Source organism: Copadichromis virginalis, linkage group LG12, assembly GCF_057382275.1.
Source record: "Copadichromis virginalis isolate Kocher_CV1m ecotype Utaka linkage group LG12, C_Virginalis_male_GT1.1, whole genome shotgun sequence".
Lineage (NCBI taxonomy): Eukaryota > Metazoa > Chordata > Actinopteri > Cichliformes > Cichlidae > Copadichromis > Copadichromis virginalis.
In genome coordinates this window covers 10,270,538-10,280,150 of record NC_140629.1, presented here as the reverse complement: position 1 = coordinate 10,280,150, position 9,613 = coordinate 10,270,538, and the positions used below count along the sequence as shown (strand labels likewise).

Below are 9,613 nucleotides of genomic sequence, written 5' to 3'. Positions count from 1 at the left end.
TCCTGAAAACCTTTTTTTGGTGTTATTAGTCCAAGTTATATGTATAGGAACACACTCTTGTGACACGTGACTAAATTACAAATTAATATTCAAGGACAGTCTTCCCAAACACCTGAGTTATGAATATAAATGGTATTGCTGACCAGTGTTAAAATGCAGCTGAAAAAGTGCACCTGACAATATTGGATACCGAATTAGCAGAGCAGCTTCTTATCATTACCGGCCTTTAGTCTTACGGTAATGTTATTTGCCAAGAGATCTATTTGCCCTTCATTGATTTAAAAGGGAAATTCTAACCTTGGAAGTTCTGTATTAATGCATTTATATATCACTAGTCTAGCGATGCTGAGAGCATGCCAAGAATGGCGTAGAGGTTAAGAGTTGCAATTTATGCTTTGGATGGCATATCCTTGAACCTACATTCTCCATATTTCTCAGTTCCAGATCCAGCCTGTATAAAGTTATTCACCTTAGCTGTCTATTATCTGTGATTTAAATAGTCTGATTAATAAACTGATTAATATTTAACACCCACCTGCGGATAATGTGTTATATAATATTAAATCAATTATTAGAACTTGTTCTTTCAAGATCATTGGGCATATTGAACATATTCTTTTTTGGCAGTAGTTAAAGTTTCTCACTCTCTCTGTCTTTGTGAAGAGTCACATACTTCTAACTAGTTTTGTGATCAATTTATTGCCACCACTTTTCAAGTACACAAGAAGATCAGAAAGTAAAAAGCTTTTTGCCTAAAAGCAGCTGGACTGCAAGTCCATGAAGGTTTATAGCAACCAGATGGTGAAGCAGATAATACAGTCAGCAACAACCACTCACCCCTGAGATTGTGTAGCTCCCCCTTCTTCCACCAAAACAACTCTGACAAGTTGGAGCATAGACCTGGGACCTTAAGGGGCATCCTGCAGAGTCTGGAACGGGGACTTTAGGTTCTGTGGTTGAGGCTTTTGTGCCTTCATTGGAGCGTTTTCACTGGAAAGTCTCAAAGATCCTGGATCAGATTGGGATCTGGGGAGTGTTGTCGCATTGTTGTTAACAGAATCCAAAATGCTCCAAAAGCACACACAGCGAAGATGTCCAGTTTAATGACTAAATTAGTGGATGAGGCTTCTCAGGCACCAGTAGGCTCTAGCTTTCTGTGTTGGGACACCTGTCACTCAATATGAACACACCCCTAATTCAGCTGGATGATAGAAAACATGCAGAATTGTCATAAAGGTCAAAACTATCCGTAGAAGTCAAACCTGTTTGTTGAACCAGGCTGTAAATATAGTTTTAAAGTTGGCGTTTTAGAGCCTGTTGAGGAACTGCAGTTTTTCGCAATTCTGGCTTAAGTTTTCAGCTGCAGAGTTTGCCCCTTGGACTTTACTTCTTGAGCTAATTTAGTGTATCAATCTAAGTGACATAAATGAGACAAAAGATTAAGCCCAGAGTGAGATTCAATTCAATTCAATTCAGTTCGGTTCAGTTTTTATTTATATAGAACCAAATCACAACAACTGTCACCACAAGGCGTAAAACCCCTACAGTTGTACTGATGGTTCAATAGATGGACAGAACAGAGCACACCAGCATACATTAAAATCTTTATGTTCTGATTTAGTGAGTATGTGTATGACAGACACATGAATAAACAGCTGTTTGCAGTCATTAATCACACAGCCTCGAGCTCTTTTACGCTGAGGCCTTTCTATAAAATTTAGCAATAGTATTGAACTTGTGAGTCGAGGTGTTGCTGCAGTAACAATTCAGAACTTTCTACACCTGATGTGAAAACTGGGTCTCTTTGGTGACGCCAGTCATGAGGATTATGATCAGTGTGCTTTTTTTAGATGTCTGACGACTCGATGACTCACACCAAGTGGGCCCACCACCCCCATCCCCAAACGTCTCAACTAAGCATGCAAGCATCACTGAACCAAAATAGACATACACAGTTCTCTGCAGCTGCTATTTATAGCAGTGATTTTAAAAAGATGTTCTCACTCTTTTCTTCTTCACAGCATTAGCATTAGCAAACCCAGAAACAACAACAAGTGGTCTACCTGTGCATGTAAAGACTGTTTTTTGTTTTTTTTTGCAAATGGGGGTGGGGGGGGGGTGGGGGGGTGGGGGTGTAATTTACCATATTGCACTTCTTTTAGTCAATGAAAATATTTGTGCAATATGATTCAGACTATCAAAGGAAACAAGCTACACTGCAGAATGAAATAAAAAAAAAAAAGACAGATCAAGCATATACAAATGGAGACTATGCCTGCCTCATATCTTCATATTGTTTTTTTTTTTTATATTTTACAAAAGCACCATATACAGATGTGTACTTGTACATGGAAACAAAATTTAAACTAACTTGTTTTTTGGGTCACACAACATACTGGAACTAGTCTGTGAGAACCCAAAGAGGCCGAACATATTGATGGCATATTTCCAAAAGAAAACCTCTGGTCCTAGAAACATTTCTTTGGTTAACCCAGGTGTTACTGGTATACTGGCCTACATTTTCAACTGTTTGGAGTGGCAGATTGACAGGAGCCGAGAGGACCAGCATTGTGACAGAAACTGTGAGGCTGGCAATGTGACAGGGAGGCAGGTGAATGGAACAGGAAAAGGGGAGAACAACACAGTGACAGGCACAGGTGAAGCCACCTTAGATACCAGAACAGGGGAGGTCAGCTCTGACACAGGAATAGGTGAGGCTGGGCATTGAAACACAGGATGTCATCTGTGGCTTAGGATAGAGATTTAGAAGACAGTGGAGCCTGTATTTCTTTCTTCATTGTTTTACCTGCAAGTGTTTAGCACCTTATCTGTTTACTTGAGTCCAGTAGAGTACACTAGGCTAGTTATGAATACAATGCAGATATAGCCAAGTCTTTTGTTTATTCTGTTTGTATATTGCGTTCCACGGGCATCTGTTAGTGGTATAATAATAAAGTGGAAGGGATTGGGGATGATGGCAAGTCAGCCGTGAAGTGGTAGGGGATGTAAAATAACACAGAGGGGTCAGTAGGTGCTGAGGGGCTATGTGTGCAGTGGTCGCCAAGTGTCTGCAGTCAGTCGCTACAGACCTGCAAACATCATGTTGCCTTCAGATTGGCTCAAGAACAGTCTATGAACAGTCTATCCTCATCCGCTTTATCCGAGGCCGGGTCGCGGGGGCAGCAGCCTAAGCAAAGAGGCCCAGACCTCTCTCTCCCCAGCCACCTCCTCCAGCTTATCCGGGGGAACACCAAGACGTTCCCAGGCCAGCCGAGAGATATAATCTCTCCAGCGTGTCCTGGGTCTGCCCCGGGGCCTCCTCCCGGTGGGACATGCCTGTGGGACACCTCACCCAGGAGGCGCCCTTCGGAGGAAGCTCATTTCTGCCGCTTGTATCCGCGATCTCGTTCTTTCGGTCACTACCCACAGCTCGTGGCCATAGGTGAGGGTAGGGACATAGATCGACCGGTAAATTGAGAGCTTCGCTTTTACACTCAGCTCCCTCTTCACCACGATGGACCGGTGCAGCGTCTGCATTACTGCAGCTGCAGCCCTAATCCGTCTGTCGATCTCCGGCTCCCTTCTCCTGTGTGCCGGGTGGCGGCCAGGAGCGGAGGCCCTGGCGGACTGACCCCCGGCTGCCAAGATTGGCAATAGGGACATCTTGTGAGGCTCGACACCTAAATCCCATTGAACTATAAGAAGACAATTTCATTTCCTTCTGTAGACCATTCCAGGAAACAGGTGCAGAGTATTAAATAATTTTATTTTTTGACAATTCTGTTTTCAGGACAAATCATTCAACATTATGAGAGTGAAGGCTATACTGGTGGTAGCTTTTATGCATATAAACACACAGATAAGAGGGAACCAGCCCAAGGAGAGATTTATAGATAAATACCAACCAATGGGAAAGTCTGCAGATATTTGGGGATGGCCATTTAGCAGCAGCATACAGAAAGCAGTGATGTACTCAACAGATTTTTGGAAAAAATGTAAATTGTTTTTAACATGTGTCAGTTAGAATGATTGTTGTTTTATTCCTTGATTGGCAAAACATATTAGAATAAAAGGACAAATTGCAATTACCTGGGGGTAGAGTTAGGGTTAAGGTTCATCATGGTTATGACTTAGACTCCAAAGTGTTAAGATCCTTCTTGTAGACATTTTTTGAAATAGTTTGTACGTAGCATACACTAGTTAAAGTCCTGCCTACCCATGCAAACTTCAGCTCATCCCTGGCCTGCAATTATTGTCTAATTCAGAGTAACCAATTTATGCTGTCTCTCACCTTTGCTGATGATATTTTCATCAGCAAAGGTTGATGAAACTCATGTGTTTTGGGTTTCTTGTGAACCCCAAAATACACGCTGACTCAAAAAATGTTTTTTAAATAATAAATCCAGTTCAGTTCTGGCTGTCAGAGGATACAATCCCAAATTGTTTAAGTGATAACATTTGGGTCAACTTCAAACAGAATGTCTATCTTCCAGCCATTCTTACTTACTGTTCACATTAATTATACATAGTCGAAGGCTTATTCATGTGGAAACAACTTTATCTCTCTTATCATTTCCCCTGGATATGAAATATGAGCACTGTTCCAAATATTGTCAGATTTTAAAAAAGCCTTATTATTTCCTCTGATTGAGCTACACAACAAAAGTCATCACACAAGAGCATGGGACACAAAACTGAGCAAAGGAAAGTTTGTGCTATTTACTTGTTTTCCCTCCAGCTGTCAGTCAAGTGATAAGTTGGCTAAACTGTCCCTGGGTCTAGAGATTGAGTTCCCTATTACTATGCAAATCCTGCCAAATTACCATCCATTTCCAACAGGACTGTCCAGCTGGAACCTGTACAAAGAACAGAACTTAATATTCCACTGCTGATTCGCAGTATATTATCTTTGCTTTTTTTAGGTCATTGTTAGAGTTTTAGCTTCATGTAGGGTAACAATTCTCTATCACAATTATGAAATTGACAGTACTGGATCTGGTTTTAAGTGGATTTCCATAACAAAATCTAGCAGTAAATTATCAACATATAAACATTTTCTCACTTCTAATCTTTTGCAATCATTAATTGCAAATTAATTGCAGTGCCACTTTACAGTAATTGGTTACAACCTTATAAACTACATTTTTAATAGCCTCAGCTAAATAGATTTAGGCCATTAGCGTGCAGCTCTTTAGCATGTAAACAAAGCATTAATCAAGATAACCATAAATATATAACCTTTGCATCGAGGAATATGGTAGGTTCATAAGTGACAGTAATACCTTAATTTCCAAGCTATCACACAGTTTCTTCACAGTTCATTATTGTAATGAACAAATTGTCATTCCCATCAGCTTTAGCTGTACTTCATGTTTAATGACTATTAGTAAACATTAGAATGATATCATGCAAAGCTTAGTGTGTGAATAAGGTCAACATCATTACAAGTTAGTACTGAACCTGTTAGTTAAGTTTTAAATTTTTAATGATACTATCAAAAATCTGAACTTTAAACCAAAAATATGATCAAGTAAACAAATTCAATCAAGCAATCAGTTTTAGGTGTATCAAAAATTATAGAAATTGTTATTATGTGTTATGAAATTGGAATTAATGAATCCAGGGCTAATTTGATAAATGGTTAAATGCTGAGATTGAATGCATTGTCATGCAAAAACATGTAAATGTTTCTTTCTTTTTTCTGTCTTTCTTTACTGGTAACATTAGGTAGTCATCTGCAGTGTCTACATTGAGCATAAAAAAACAAAATCAATGAAAATTCAATTTATCATTCAGCATTAATAACATCCTAAAATAGATAAATATAGAATAAGCTAGTGCATTCTTAACCAGTACAAGAAACAACCTCTTACTACACAGTTGGTGTATTTCTTTAGAAAAAACAATGCTTTTAAAATGCTCTATGAACATCTTGTTTTAAATATTGAAAAAAATATTAGCCTATTCCATGCTATACAACTCGTATTGTGAGCTAGTGCTCAAACATGCTAATATTATTACAAAAGGGGATATAGAAGAGGTAAACATTTAGGTGTTATGTCAATTGAAGTCAGTACTAGTCTATTAATCAGTTTAATCTGTCAAACTGAGTGGATTGCACTTTATTTCTCTGTCCTGGTCAGTGTATATGTTAACAAAGTGTGTGCTCAGGAACCTTATTTAGTTCATGTGGTTAAGACCATGTTATTAACTCTCACCACTGGCTACACACCTCCATAAAGAAAAAGAACCATGTGAGTCCATAGAGGCATCACCACAGTGTTTAATCTTGTTCAGCAGGATTTAATTGCAGGCCATAGAGAAAAGAAGACCTGCAGCAGGTGCATGTGTATAATTATTCTGGCTCAACTAGTGTGCAATCTCAAAAAGGAAAGGTTGGAAAAATTGTCTGTCTCTCTCTCTCCATATAAGATAAGATAAGAGATAAGATAAGATAAGATAAAACTTTATTAATCCCTCGGGTGGGTTCCTCTGGGAAATTCGGGTTCCAAAAGCATATGAGTATATTTCTTTAGGGAAGGGGGACTTGTTCTTAAAATGTAACCCATTCTGCACATTTGCATACCTTCATATCTTTATTCTTAGCTTTGCATAAAGCAGTGCAAAATAATCCTTACTCACCTTATACTGGGCCTTACTGCTGATGCTAAACTCATCTCTTTGAAAATAGTTGTTTGAACTTCTTGAGCACTGTGAGAATATGGACCAGGACCTAAACAGTCCTTTTCTACTGTAACTGAGTACTCAAATCTCTTTCACACGCACATTCAAAACCTTGAGCACTTTTTATTAAGCATTCACATGCACACACACAGTGATGTCCACATTGTGGTAACTCAGGGGGTCAGTATCTTGCCAAGTATCTTCGACGTGCAAAGAGCTCGGAATCAAACCACAGGCCTGGTTGAGGCTCCCTCTACTTCAATGGATGGATGCTGTGGCTCTGAGACTAAATGTTTCAGACACCAAAAGCATTATAATTAAAAGAGTTGGCAACCTGGCATAACCATAGGGATGCAGTTGTTTGTGGTGAAAACTATTCTTGTGCCCATATTTCTCTGCTATGTAAGTACTACAGTTTACAGATATTTGCTAATACACTGACATGCAGGTAATTGGTAAATGTGCACCTTACCAGTGCACCAGACCAGAAAAAAAAGCAAGCAAACAGATTTTGAACATTAAAAACAGGCTGTTCAGAACAGGGAGAACGCAGCTTTCTCGAGAGCTACTCCTCCATACATGAAAGATTAATGTCGCTGGTTGCAGTTCATAGCTAAAGAGCTAAAATGAATGTGTTTGTTGTTGCCACCAAGTACAAACTATGCTGTAAAGAAAGTAGACAAACAGAGAGGAAAAAATAGAATTCCTCTTATTCAATTAAGGCAGGAGCTGACGCGGGTGGAAAATGAGCAGGTCACTTGGCACATTGAGTCTCCAGCAGAGAAACGTGCCTTGTCTCCACATGTCTGATGTCTTTGGGGAGCAGTTGGCAGAGTAGCAACATGCGCAGTACATAGCCATGTGCTGAAGCCGGAGGGATTCGCAACTTCAGCTGTGCGATGACCTACTTACCTGAGTGACCTGCTTTGTTTTACGTTGTAGATGACATATGATGGCACAGAAGCCCAGAGAAACCTGGAGGAGGAAGAAGAGTGTGATGATAGAGGTGAAACCACCATTTGCCAACAGAATGATGCAGGCCACTAGCCCAGATAGAATATCATTCATTTCCCAAGGGGAGGTGGCGTGTGTTGGGTGGATAGCTGCAGTGCTACATATCTGGCTTTCTTGTGTCATCCTGTAGTTAAAAGGGTGTTAGGCTCAAAGAGTTGGCAGTTCGTCTTGTAACCAGAAGGTTGCCAGTTCGAGCCCCGGCTCGGACAGTCTCGGTTGTTGTGTCCTTGGGCAAGATACTTCACCTACCGCCTACTGATGTTGGCCAGAGGGGCCGATGGTGTGATATGGCAGCCTCGCTTCTGTCAGTCTGCCCCAGGGCAGCTGTGGCTGAAACTGTAGCTGCCTCCTCCAGTGTGTGAATGTGAGAGTGAATGAATAGTGGAATTGTACAGCGCTTTGAGGGTCCCGAAAAGTGCTATACAAATGCAATCCATTATTATTATTATTATTATTATTATTAACACTGAATGTGCTGGATAGCTGCTTGCAGTTTATGTGTGAAACTGCATGTGACTGTGCATGCACTGAAACTGCACTCTTTATTGCTGTTTTACTAAAACTTGTTTTGCTCTCTGAGGCTAGAGTAACAACTGTGTGCAGGTAATTTTCTTTATATATTTTTCCTCTATTTTGATAGTGGTAAGCCTTGCAGTTTGGGTAGTGGATGCTTTAATTAACAGGTTTGTCAGCACACCTGTCAATTAAAGCTATAGCTGGTAGTCGTCTCCTTGGCTTTACTTCACTAATTAGAGTCACTGAGCTAGACCGCTTGACAGGATTTGTGCTGTTGGTGCATGTTAGAGCATTTTTTATGGTATTATCTGACAAATAATATGGCCACACACTGTTCAAGAAGTTAGAGCGTCAGTTTTGGCTTTACCCTGCACCTCTATGGTTTATAGATTCAGCTTAGAAAACCTAGCAGCTTAGCTCCAACCAACAAGCTGAGAGACAAAAAGATAATGTCAAAACTTTAAAATCTCAGGACCAAGGGTTTATATGTTATCAGGTTTTGGATTAAACTGTTTATTTCTGAATGCAAAGCTCTAACTGTAACTTTAATTAAGCCTACTGGCTATACTATTTTAGACACCTTATCTCAAATTACCTAAAGGGTAGACATAACAAGTCATCATTTCATTTACTATAATTATTATTCTATATTCAGGGATTTTTTATATATATATATATGTTTTTTTGTTTTTCAAATCTCATTGCTCTCTGTGTCATCTCTCTCACTGTCTCATAGAATGATAGATAAATATGGTATATCTTTTAATGGCAATGAACATTTTAAATACAGAGAACATGCCAGAGGGGAACAGCAAGAGGTATAAAGGATTTTTTGTCTGTCCGTATAAACTGCTCTGCTGCCTATCAAGTAAGTGAAGCATAGGATAGTCACAATTATCCATGAAGGGCAACAGTTTGCTCAGTGACCTCCTCCACATCACAGCTTTAAAAGTGTTGAGTCTACAGCCAGTCACAGAGCCAACCTTCTTAATCAGTGTAGTCAGTCTGTTGGTTTCCCCCAGCTCCCCCAGCTCCGAGGCTGCTCCCCAGTTGACCGCAGCAGAGAACACGCCTCTTTACTGCATACATCTCAGCTTCCTGTGGAAATGGAGCCTGCTGATCCCACTTTATTTTATCCAGCTTAAATAAATGAATAAAGAGATACATTCTCTGATAAATTCACTGCATTGTATATGACATAATTTACAAATTATGGCTATATTCAAGTATGAAAGAAACATTGTAACACATGTTCATCTACCTCAAGTGGCTGAGCCGTTTTCTGATGCTCCCACCTTGTGGTTTTTTGGGGCAAATTCATATAGAAGATTATTTCAATTTTGTATTTGCAGAAATGTGTATATATCTCACAATAGAACCAATATAATATTTTACAAGT

General features: G+C 39.7%; 1 long non-coding RNA gene across 1 annotated transcript; it reads right to left on the bottom strand.

Annotated features, from left to right (window-relative positions):
* Positions 1-860: 860 nt before the first annotated feature.
* On the bottom strand, positions 861-9,412 carry LOC146696536 (uncharacterized). Its single transcript, XR_014923102.1, has 3 exons — positions 9,198-9,412; positions 7,597-7,659; positions 861-1,026 (listed from the first exon to the last, which is right to left on the bottom strand). It is a non-coding gene; the product is annotated as an uncharacterized LOC146696536 (long non-coding RNA).
* Positions 9,413-9,613: the final 201 nt, after the last annotated feature.